The sequence below is a fragment of the Zonotrichia leucophrys genome, chromosome 5 (assembly GCF_028769735.1).
Source record: "Zonotrichia leucophrys gambelii isolate GWCS_2022_RI chromosome 5, RI_Zleu_2.0, whole genome shotgun sequence".
In the NCBI taxonomy this organism is placed as follows: Eukaryota; Metazoa; Chordata; class Aves; order Passeriformes; family Passerellidae; genus Zonotrichia; species Zonotrichia leucophrys.
In genome coordinates, this window is record NC_088175.1 from 21,497,203 (window position 1) to 21,509,209 (window position 12,007).

The 12,007-nt window shown below is 40.8% G+C and overlaps 1 protein-coding gene across 1 annotated transcript in view; it reads right to left on the bottom strand.

The window, feature by feature from the left end:
* The window catches only part of AKAP6 (A-kinase anchoring protein 6), a 258,767-nt gene that overhangs the window by 153,836 nt on the left and 92,924 nt on the right, over positions 1-12,007 (bottom strand). The gene's annotated exons all lie outside the window — the stretch shown is intronic.

The window sequence follows — 12,007 nt, forward strand, 5'->3', positions numbered from 1 at the left end:
AGGAATGTGCATCTATTACAAGTGTTGTAAGACTAGATTAAGTTAGGTCTAATACTGGTTATATTATTAGTCATTAGCTATGAATTTCCAGCATAGTTGGAATTTTAATTTCCAGTTGGGTAACAACTCAGTATATACACTCAGTACCTCAGTCTCCCTACTCTAGTAAATGATTTCTGCTAATAATTAGTCCATTCTGAGGGCTAAAAGCAAACTAAGCATAGAACTTTTAAACATTTCTTGAGTGTCTCAGGAGCCCAAAACCTCTTCTCCAAAGCTGCACATGAAACTGGAATTCTAAACAAGACAGAAAAAGGAGTCTGAGCAGTAGGTGCATAGCTATATTATTTAAAGCGGCAATGGTAATAACTGAGAACAAGCAGAGCCACACTTTCGTCAAAATTCAAGGTAGAAAAGCCATTTTGATCCAGCACTGCCAAGAATCAGGATCCAGCAACCAACTCTTGGCTCCCAGTGCTTCTAAACCGAAGCTAGAGTCTGGCAGGAAGCTGCAGTGCATACTGCAGGCATGACAGCACCCACTTCAGCACTCGGAGGACTAATTTTTTTATGTGACTGCCCACAAGACCTCAGGATAAGGAGACTATTGCTGTCTCTATTTATGGAACCCACTGTATATCAAACCATTATAAGGAAGCGAACTGGTACTGTGCAGGTTTCATTGTAGGCTATTTTCCAGGGCATTCCAGAAAGAGGGAAAAAAGACTGGGAGAGCAATCCAGTGGCTGTAGTGACTGAGACAACCTGCCTTTATTCTGGGGCAAGTAATGAAGGCAACTACATCTGCTGTCTCCCAACAGCAGGCTATCATACCACAGGGGCTATGTTCCCCCGTGTCAATCTATGGACAGGGGCAGGGGCAAGATCTTCTCCTTGCTCCATTGCTTACTTTCTTCCAGCTCACAGTAGAGCATGAGATGCCAGACTGGCAGAGGAGTGGGAGACACGAGCTGAGGTGGAGAAGAGCAGGAGGAGTAAAGTCCTTCTTGTCCCTCCAATAAATCTCTGCCTGCATTTTAGCAATGTGCTGTCCTTGAGAGACAAGGTGATATGGTAAGCAAAAAGAAAAAAAAAAGGCTCTCTCTTGTACATGCGTCATGTATTTTACGGAGACAGACACGGACAGACACGTATAACATCTGCCGGCAGTACTCAATGTCTGTATGCCTTCAAAAGTGTGCTTGGAAACACCGAAGGCTTGCAGCAGTATAAAAAGCAACTATTAGCCACGGAGGTACTTATGTCCTCTCACAAAACCTGCCTGTGTTGCAACATTTGCTACTTCCCGCTGGTGCTCAGACACTCGCAAGCATCCAGCTCCAGCAGCCTCGTGCGTCCCCTCACCACCCAGGCCAGGCGGGCCTCAGTGCGGAGCGGGGAATGCCGGGGGCCCCGTCTGGAGGCCTGGACAAAAAAACATAGAGACAGTCTCTTAGAGAGCCACCATGAGGCACCTTATCTGCGAAAGAAAAGAAAAAGAAAAAGAAAAAGAAAAAGAAAAAGAAAAAGAAAAAGAAAAAGAAAAAGAAAAAGAAAAAGAAAAAGAAAAAGAAAAAGAAAAAGAAAAAGAAAAAGAAAAAAGAAAAAAGAAAAATCCTGGAAGAGCCAGCGCCACCTGGCATGTTGGGACCGCGGCGGGGGACACTGAGCCCGAGGGGAGCCCGCGGCGGGGGGAGCAGCGGCCGCGGCCAGCCCCGGCGGGCTCTCTTCTGCCAGGCTGCACAAATCACAATAATCCTACCATTTTTCAAATGACGGCTATAAAATTTTATTGAAACCATTCACAAGCGCACATCTGTAGCAGCCGAGGGCGGCGGAGCGCGGGCCGCGGGAAGGGCAGGGCGGGACGGGCGGCGCGGGCCGCCGGCTGAGGGAGCGCCGCCCGCCCGCCCGCGCGCCGTGCCTGGGCCCACAGCGCCACCTCCCGGCGCCGAGACAGCACCGCGGGGACAGCACGGCGGGGACAGCAATGACGGCACACCACCGAAGGGACACCCCTCTGCGCGTACCGGGGCACAAATTACAGACAGGTCCGGTTGCAGCTGCTAGAGAGCGTGAGAAATAGAAAATTATTTGTATCGCAAATTGCACGTGAGATTAAATCTCAGCAATGCAGGTCCCACTTCATTCGCCCTGAATTAGTGATCAAAACAATGCCCTCGGGTTTTCTTTTTCACAGCGGTGCCCAGGATTCCATCCTACTTATTTGAATAGCCTGATGCCCGGGGGAAGGAAGGAGCCGCCTTGATGAGCCAGCCCCGCGGCTCCCTGCCCGGAGGGAGCAGCCCCGGCTCGGACGCTGAAGCCCGTGCCAGGATCCCCGAGCCGGCGCCTCGGGAGGGACCGCCCCGGCCGGACCCTGAGCGGCCCTTGCTCCTTCCCACAGGCTCCGAGTGCCCGCCGCCGGCTGTAGCCGAGCCCTGGCACGAACGACCCGGCTGGGCCGGGCAGCCAAAGGCACGAGCAAAGGCCGCCTGTGCTGTCACGCTTAGAGAAGGAGCGGTATCGGAGTCCCATGAAGCCCTGTCACAACTACAGATCCGGATTTTTAATCCTCCTGAGGCTCATAACAGAGTGGAAGCCCAAAACATAATTTATCCCTGACTGAAGGGCCACTCCCCTCTTCAGACTGACCACCACGGAGCCCGTTTTGTGTAATCAAGGTGGCCCGGTTAACTAGAGTTCAATTAATGATGTACATGTCGTCAGGGACACAAACAGCATTAGAATAGCTCCTCTCCTTACCATCTCAAATGTTTCCCAGGATACGTTTTAAATGCAAGGTAAAGACAAAACCAGTTCTAAAAAATAATGTGGAAAACATTGTCTTACAACACAGAAAATCTATTGTGACTCTCTCAGAGAGATATTTTTAAAAATAGATTACAAGATGAATTATATTAAAACAAAGGATAGGCAATCCTAAAAAGATAATCCTAAACCCCAGTCCAGGAATATTCAGTGAAAGAAATAAATTCACAGGATGACAAACTTTAACCAATAGAGATTTTTTTTCTTCCTTTAACAAGATACTCATGAAAACACTTTACATCCCTTTCTAGACACTTCTTATCTTTCTGCCTATTTAAATTGTGATTATGTTTTTCTTTCTCTAGATATTTTTCTTCATAATTTTAAGATAGGAAAAAGGAAGATGTTTCAACAGGTAAAAACTTCAGTAAAGGTATGCTGATTTTTCCTGTGTAATGGTCTGATCTACACATCATCAAACAACAATGAAAATACTGTCAAATCTACTCAACTTGCACTTTGGTAGAAATTTACAGGAAATTAAAGCATTGTATTTTCCATCAAAATTTACTGGAAGTTGAAAACTCGCAGCTGTACACTGAGTCTGAAAATTACTGTACAATTCCTCAGAGAGAATTGAAGGGAACAGAACAGAAAAAAAGACACACCAATATAATCCAGTCTCTGCCTTTAGAGCAGCTGGTTCAGTTTTGCAAATATAATAGTGTCGCGCTGTGCTAGCAAGCTAGACATAAAAACTTGAGCTCCTACAGCATAAAATTATTCTTAGTCTACACTGCTTAGTAGAGAAACAAATGTTTCTGGTTGTTATTGGATGATTTGTAGCTGCTTCTGTAGTAAAGTTTGAAGATAATGATAAAGCCATACCTCACGTGGGAAATTCTTAAACATTGACCTTTAAAACCTTCAGCTTTCCATTTTGTTTCATGACAATTTTACAAATTCTCCAAGGGGGAAGAAGAAAGTCCTGATCACACACCCCTGAAAAAAAGCTAGAGCAAAAATGGCTTCATTTGAAATTTAGTACATAGAAAGCTGGGGTTTTTTGTGGTCTAATTCTATTTTCTCTGGATGGGTAAGAATGAAAAAGACATTTCTAAGTATGGGGGGGGGGAGAGAGCTTAACTCAGTGTATCTGCTTAATCATCTTATAAAATAAAAATATACTTAATTCAATTGTTCTGCACAATTAAGGAATTAATTAATTAACTGAAGTATTAAATAAAAATTTGATGGGATTTAACAAAATATCATGACACTTTCTTATTAATGACCAGAACACTCAAATTTTTTAAATCACCAGAATGAGAATTCATTTGCTGAGTCATGCAAAGGCATGCTCAGAGGCCAAAGGCATGCATGGATATTGGGCTGAGGAAGGATGTGCCCAGAATTGTGCCTCCTGCCCTTGTTCTGTTAAACATAAGGGCATACAGAAGATACAGACACCCCACCTGCGGCACAGGGCTGCAGGGCTCTCTACACCCAGTACAGCTGCACAAAAGATCTTGGTTTAGGTTGCCTGGTTTAGTCTGGCACGTGGAATAACAGAGCAGGAGAGCAACTGTGGTGCTGTGCCACCAGTGGAAGAGACCCTGGAGCATGGGGGCAAGGCCTCCAGAGGTGGAACAAGTCTCACGTGCAATTTGTTACATTTAATAGGCCTGTGTATGTGCTCTATCCCAAATGTACATCATAAGAATGGAATATTTTTAATGGACACAGAAGTAGGTAGCCTTTGGCAACCAAGCAGTTTGTGCCTGACTCCATCCCTTCCTCCTGTTTGATGGATTCTGATTTAGATATTCCTCCCTAATCAGGATGACTGCTCAGCACACCTCACTGCTCACTACCTGCACCCCACTACTGCCTCTTGGCATGGACCAGGATTTCCTCACTCCCTGTATTTCTACAACTTCCACAGTCCCCTCCTGAGCTTTCCCATTGAATTTCAGAAGTTCACCCCATCTCTGGCCAAACACCATCCATCCTCTTTAAGAAATATATCTTCACTAACTTTCCACTTCATAGTTGGCAGTAACAGACCTGGCAATGATATTAATGTCACCAAATGAGTCAATCAAATAAATTTTGGTATCTGGTCATAGCTATGCTTCTGGAGTTGGTGGGACAGCCAATGTTCATGGTTTAAAAGGACAAAATAGAGCCCGGGAGACATATTATGGGCTGCCAGCAAAATAAGAAGGAGTTGATCTAACTAAACTTCTGGTAACAACTAGAAAGCTAGTGATAACTATTGAAGTGCTTATGAGATTATAGAAAGGCTCCAACTCCTGATGATATCTTTGCATGTTCTCATACTTGTCAGGGGTGTTTCTCAGACACCTTTTCATTGGGTTGCAATTTTCTGAGCAGCACACAACTAAGACCTCCCAGAAAAGCCTTACTATCACAGTCATGAAAAACTGAGTTGGCTATCGAGTCACTTAAAACTATGCACACATGCTCTCAGCTATGTTACCACCACTTCTTGCACTAGAACTTTTAGAGTTTCCTAACTTCATGGCAGTGGTTTAATTTTACTTTTACATTACAAGCTCTCCTTTTTTTTTTTTTTTTTTTTCTTCTTGGTGAGATAGGAGAGTAAACAGTTCTCGTGTTCAATAATTTTAGCACTTCAAATGATCTCATTTAGACTTTGAAGTTCAGCTTTCATTAATTGAATGGAATAGGAAAAGAGGCAGTATCTATCTCAGCTGCAGCTATCACTTTACAACTCCAGCTTTTATTGGACCACATTTAGAATGGAAGTAAACCAAAGCCCAGTTCTGTAGTTTTGAGCTTTAGTCCAAAAGCACATTTAGGGCTACCAAAAAACAGAAAGTGGAAACATGTAACCTTTTTAAAGTGTTCTTACACTAAAAACAGGAGTATTTTATATGGATTTACTAGATTTTTTAATATGGGATTCCTTTAGATGGGGAATTTGGATATACACATTTAAGGAAATGCATAGACCGAAATTAATATCGCCAAAATTATGCCATAAAACAGAGGAAACAACTGCACCCAACTAGCACCATTATGAAAAGTTTTACGGTACTGATCCTAGATCAAATTTTGGGTTTCCATTTTGAGGAAAAAGAAATCCCAGATTTTTCGTGCCTACATGGCATGGGTAGCAAATTTATTTCAATATTTTTTGGCCTGTAATTTCAAGCTAAGCAATTTTAACACCACTCAATTTATTACTCTTACAATGTCTTTTTGCATGTATGCTGGCTTATACTTAAGACACTTTTGCTCATTGCATTTCTAAAAGTACAAAGCCCTTCCAATGACCTAAAATAAGATTAAAATCAGAATAAAAGCAACACTGCAGACCATTAAATGCAAACATTCTAAAATTATCTGACATGATAGCTAAGTCTGATGGTGGAAGGTCTACTCTGTTCCACAAGCCTCAGCGTGGAAGCACTAGACAACAGTGCTTGTTAAATCACTACCCCAGACCTTTTTTCTTTCTACCTTCCCTTTTATTACACAAAGGGAGTTCTCTTCTTAAAAGAATTGGTTATGAGGCTGTGTGCTTAAAAATGAATGCCCAATTTTGTTGCAAGCCAGCAGTGTTGTAAAGTTTGTTCCCAATTTACAAAAAGACTGAGCTCACAGAGGTGTCTGTGTACAAGGATGGGCTGGCTCTTAGGGCACTTCTATCACAGAATACATTAAGAAAACCCTTTGTCTAACCACAAAAGGACTTGCATATTAGTCTCAGGAGGAACACATTCCTGCCCATGGACTTTATTTTCAAAAGGATAAAAGTGTGCTTTCTTCATAGGCAAAGGTAAGGCAAAGAAATCCAGGTACTCAAGAGGATGAGGCTGCAACAAACTGCCACGGTCAATTTAATTGGAGGTAGAGCCAGAGGCAACAATAAAACCATTAACAATACAGATGTTAGGGATCCCAAAGGAACCAAGATGCCACAATGGAAAATATTCTTTGTGTGATATTGTCAAGATTCCGTGACAGGCAGTGACCTCACAGAAACATAAAACTGACCAAACACATCCATAGGATGGAAATACTTAACATGCGGTTCAGGATATATTCACAAACAACTCAGAAATACAGCTTAGAGGCTTTCTCCTAAAGTGCCACATTTACTCAAACATTTACACAGTTTATCAGAATGTGTGCCTTAAATGCTCCCTCCAAACTGGTTAAAGATCAAATACTTTTCTTAGTGGACATCTATGTAAAGACATAACAACTTCTACTTCTATATATTGTCTACTTCTATATATTGTCATTTCAAAGACTGTTTAATTACACAAATCTTTCCTGAGTGCCACCTCTAGGCTTTGTGCCCACCTACCACACACAGAAATTATTGTTAAATGCGTTCTCTCTGATGGGCATCTATTGAATAGGCCATGAATTATATAGTTATGGAACTTTCTGTTCCATAACCACAGGATAGTCAATGGCTCATTATTTTTCCTGGGTTTAGAGTCCAAGCTATTTTTCCATACTGTATTCTGACTGTAGCAGGAATAGCAAAAAATATGTTTAATTTCTCAATTTCCTAAAGCCTTCTAGGTAAAAGAACCACAAACATAAAGGTAGGATTTGCTTTAAAAGCATGAAAAGTGAAGAGAAACATGTGAAGTGTTACTTTTTAGTCCAATATAAACAGCTGTATTTAACAACAGTGCATCCAATTGCACAATAGAAAGTTCAACGCCCCCAATGGGACTACTGACTTTGTTTCTGCTTTTAGACAAAAAGCAGGTTATGGCAATCCGAATATTAAAAATCACTCTTTAATGTATCTCTGTAAATACTTAAACTTTTCCATGATGCTACAAACATAATTCTTTCTTTACCCTATGCATTGTCTTAAGGTGAAGGTCTGCTTTCTCTTTAAAAGTACTACCACCACAAGGCCTTCACTGCTGTTGGAAACTTGCAAGATCTAAAAAAGGGATTCTCAGTACCAAGCAGATTCATGAAGCAAAGATAGATATGGGAAAACTAAGCCAATGCTTCCAGAGAACACTGTTCTAATTCTTAGATTAGCAGAGAAGATTCCAACATCACTGGTAACATTTCCCTCAGGCTTTTGAAGGATCAGTGAACACCCAGAACCACAGAAACAAAATCCATGGGCTGGAAGGATAGTGCTGGGGAGAAGCATGTAGCCATGAGGCCAAGAGAGCTGTGCACAGGAATGCAATACAGCAGCATAGGAAAAGCCAGTATCATTGTGGCTTTGCATGGGTTGAAGAGCAAGGTAGACTGGCAGAGAGAAGGAAACACAAAGACAGGAACACCTGATTCTTACATCATTTACAGAATCCTCTGGTAGGAACTGAACAGCAGTATGGGCTGGTTGTAAACCTCCAGAGATGCCATCTGCTCTGATGGCAATGGCTGCTGGCATTTCTTCATGCTGACGTAGCCATGCGTCCCACCTGAGATGTAACGTTAACAGGAACAGAGCCAGACAAAGTTCCTGCATTCATTCAGGTGAGGATTGAGGTCACACTGAGAAAATATGGGTGCTGTACCTCAAAAGCAGTGTGAGGTTCAAAGCACTCCTGGGGACTGAGTAAATAAATGAGCACATCCTTCGTGGTACAGAGAATTCCTACATCTGCATTCGCATTCTGGATGACAGACGCTAATTTTGCTTATCTGTATCCTGAGTTATCATGCCCACTACTTGGAATTCGTTATTTTCTAAGTGGGGCAGTGAGCATGAGCCCTCTGGTGGAGACAGCATGTGCCTCCTGCCAGCGCTGCTGAGCCACCGAGAAGAGTGGGAGGGACACTGACCAAAACACATCCCTGTACACAGACTAGCTTCATCTCCACTGGCTTATGCAGGCACACAAGTATCGGCTAAAAAAGCAAATACTTTCCACTGTTCTAATCAGCACTGGCTTCTGTCAGAAACCTTCTACAGTGTGGATCTGTAATAAAATATTTTCAGCATTCAACTCGTTCAGCATTCTGAAGGTGGGAGAAATTGCTGGGGTACACGGGAAAAAGGTTCCTTAGGAAACAATATTGAAACTATGGAGTGAAAAGTATAAGCACCAGAAAGGAGAAACCCATGAGTTGAAGGAGACCAAGAGCCCTGAAAATGAGAGAGAAACAGAATAAACAGACTATAACGAAATTGGGCATATGCAGGGAGAAAAATGGAGGAGGAGAAAATAAAAGGAAAAGAAAAAATAGCTATTTTATACTTAGTTAAAAAAAAACCCAGGCAATAAAACAGGCAGGCAGAAGCTCTGAGAGTTAAAAGTGTAACAGTCAGAAGTCAGATATTGAGTGGTCTGAGTCATGTACAAACTTCTGAAGGATCATACAAGTCTGGTCTTCAAAGTTAATCACACTACTAGGATTGACATATAGTTTCTAAAAATATATTTATTTACAAAGAGCAATGTCTTTTATTCGTCACATCTCACAGAAACTCTCCTTGCTCTTAGAACAACTTTTATTCTGAGTAATTTCTTTTCTACATAAAATTCAGGAGGTCTAAGCAGCCTCTAGGAAACAAAGAAAAATGCCCAAAGCATCTAATACAGGATAAGTTTTGTCTTATGTATCACAGCATCAGATATACTAAACTAAAGCCTTTTTAGCTGATACTTTTTCTGTGATCCTATCTAAGTCAAAGACTTACCATATCTAGAGATCAGTTAAGACATGTGAATATTTTTAGGTCACATATTCATTATTTCACTCTGTAAACTAGGGAGAAAGAATGTCTCCAGAAATTTGTAGCCAAGGATGAGAACAGCAAATAAATCTGCCTGAGCCACAAAAGATGATGCCAGTAATTCCCAGAAAGGGAGACTTCAGCTCTGCAGCAGCAACAGAGCTGGAAGGAGTGTCTGGATTCTGAAGGGACCATGAGCACAGCAGAGGGGCTGTCTTTGGTAAAAATTCCAGACACCAAAATGAGCTATTATGTACTGTATAAAGGATAGTAGCACAAAGCTCTAGTAAATTCACATCCACTTCACAGTTCCAAATTGCCTTTTTTTTTTTTTTTTGTGGACTCTAAACTAGAATAGAAAATGTAGAAGTTAGTTCAGGACCTCTTGTTTGAAAGTACAAATTTATTATTTATTCTGGAAGTAAACTTAAAATCAAGTCTCCTGATAAGCACTGTTCCCTTTCTTTCAATTTGAAATGTTTGTAATCAAGTCTCCTGATAAGCACTGTTCCCTTTCTTTCAATTTGAAATGTTTGTTACTCAGAAACTTTGATCCAAGCTCTAATGATAATGAAAGTTTCTAAATAAGATCTTAATTTTCAGCAAATTTAGGACTTAGCCTGATGCTTTGTGTAAAATGCTGCCAATATAACTATGGATGTTGAAGCAACTTACAGTGATGTAAGGGTACTTGGAAGTACTGCATTTCCTCTTCATGTAATTATTTTAAATGTTGTGTTGACAACATAATTTATTTTCAGACATTTTTTACAGCTAATGTATGTATTGATTATGAGATTAACTGCATCCAAAAGACAAACTAATCTCCATTTACAACTTCGTCCATATTACATCCTTTATGTAATAGATTAATATAAAGCTTTATTCTGCTCTGAAAAATAGGCAGTTATGGATGGCCATCATTCCTTGTTTTACATACCCTGAGTGTTTGGGCTTCAGAGAGAGGACTGGGGGTGGAATGCCCTTGAGCAGCTGCTATTCCCAGCTGATGGTCAGCTGCTACCTTGCACGTGCATGTTGGGCACTGGAGGACACTCAATTTGAGCCATGGAGGCTCCTCCCCTAACTGGTCCCAACGTTTATTTCCTCTTTGATCTCACAGTTGCTAGAAATGAACCTCGTTCCCCAAGCATGTAATTCCTTGAAAGGTGCACGATATACACACACCATGTTATGCCTGTAGGCTGAAGTCTGAGTGGAATTATGTCAATTAAACAATGCTTTGTGAATTTCCAAAAATGCTACATTTTCACAAACAAAGAATAAATCACATTAAAATAATGAAATTATCCAGATTTTATATCCTTACACCATAGCACAAAATTAATTCCATGGGATTTTCAGTGCCTTTTAAATAAAAGTTATGTTCATTATTTTTACATAAAATTTTTAGCAAGTTAGCCAGTAAGTGACAAAGAAAGTGATAAAGAAAGCAAACCACTATATTCTTGACCCGATGGTCGCAAAGCCAGGGCTAACACTGTTTATTTAGATAGTATTACTCTAGTTCTCTCTTTCAACATTAAGTTTGTTGGGATAAAATACATAGCAAAAAATTTCTTGGAGACTACACTAGAGTAAAAATCATATTAACAAGGAGGAAATGTTCTAGCTTATGATTTATTCATTCTCCGAGTTTCTAACAACCGTGTTTGTAAAGTTGTGCCGGGCTCATTCATTTGAGAAGGAAATAAAAAGCTGTGAAAGACGTGCAGTAAGCAGTTTTGGCCTCAAGAGGGCAATATATCACCACGTCTGAAAAGTTTTCGAAAAAAAGGAAAAAAATCTCTTTTTAGTAAAATAGAACAGATGCTGTTTGCTTGTGGGCAAGTGCTAAATATATTGACCTCTGCTGTATCACTGACATGACTTAAGATATAATGACCACCATTCCTTTTCGAAATCAGAACGTTTAATTCAGCATTTCCTATTTTTCAAGGCTAATTGGTTAGAAGAGGTTAAGTCTGTCACCTCACAAGAGATATTGTAATTCTTTGACCCATGAACTTGTTTTGCAGTTAAGATTTCTGAATTTTTAAAAAGGGAAATTGTGATTGCCACTCTTTGCTAAATATGGCAACAGTAAGGAGAGATTAAGATTCACCACCTCTTCTCTTTACTCCATTATTATTCCTCTGGTTTCCTCATTTAGCCTCCTGTTACGCACCCGGTTCCTGTTCACCTGCAGTCTCCAAAGAAATCCTGTCACTATTAGTTCCTCCATTAACTTCTATTCATTTGCTTCCTAATTCATCAACTTTGCATTTTAGAAAGCTTCTTTTTTTAGTCATCTCTAGGGGGCCTTCTTCTACACCCTCTTCTGACCCTAATTCTGAACATTTTTTATCCCCAGATTTGGACATATTTATGGAACAAAGTTTTAAAAAATTCTCCGTACTTGTTTCCTTTTGTCTTTTCATTTTTAATTGCAGAAGCTTTTCTCGTTTGTTATTTCTCGCTTTTTATCCTCTGGCTTTCTCTACCTCAACAAAG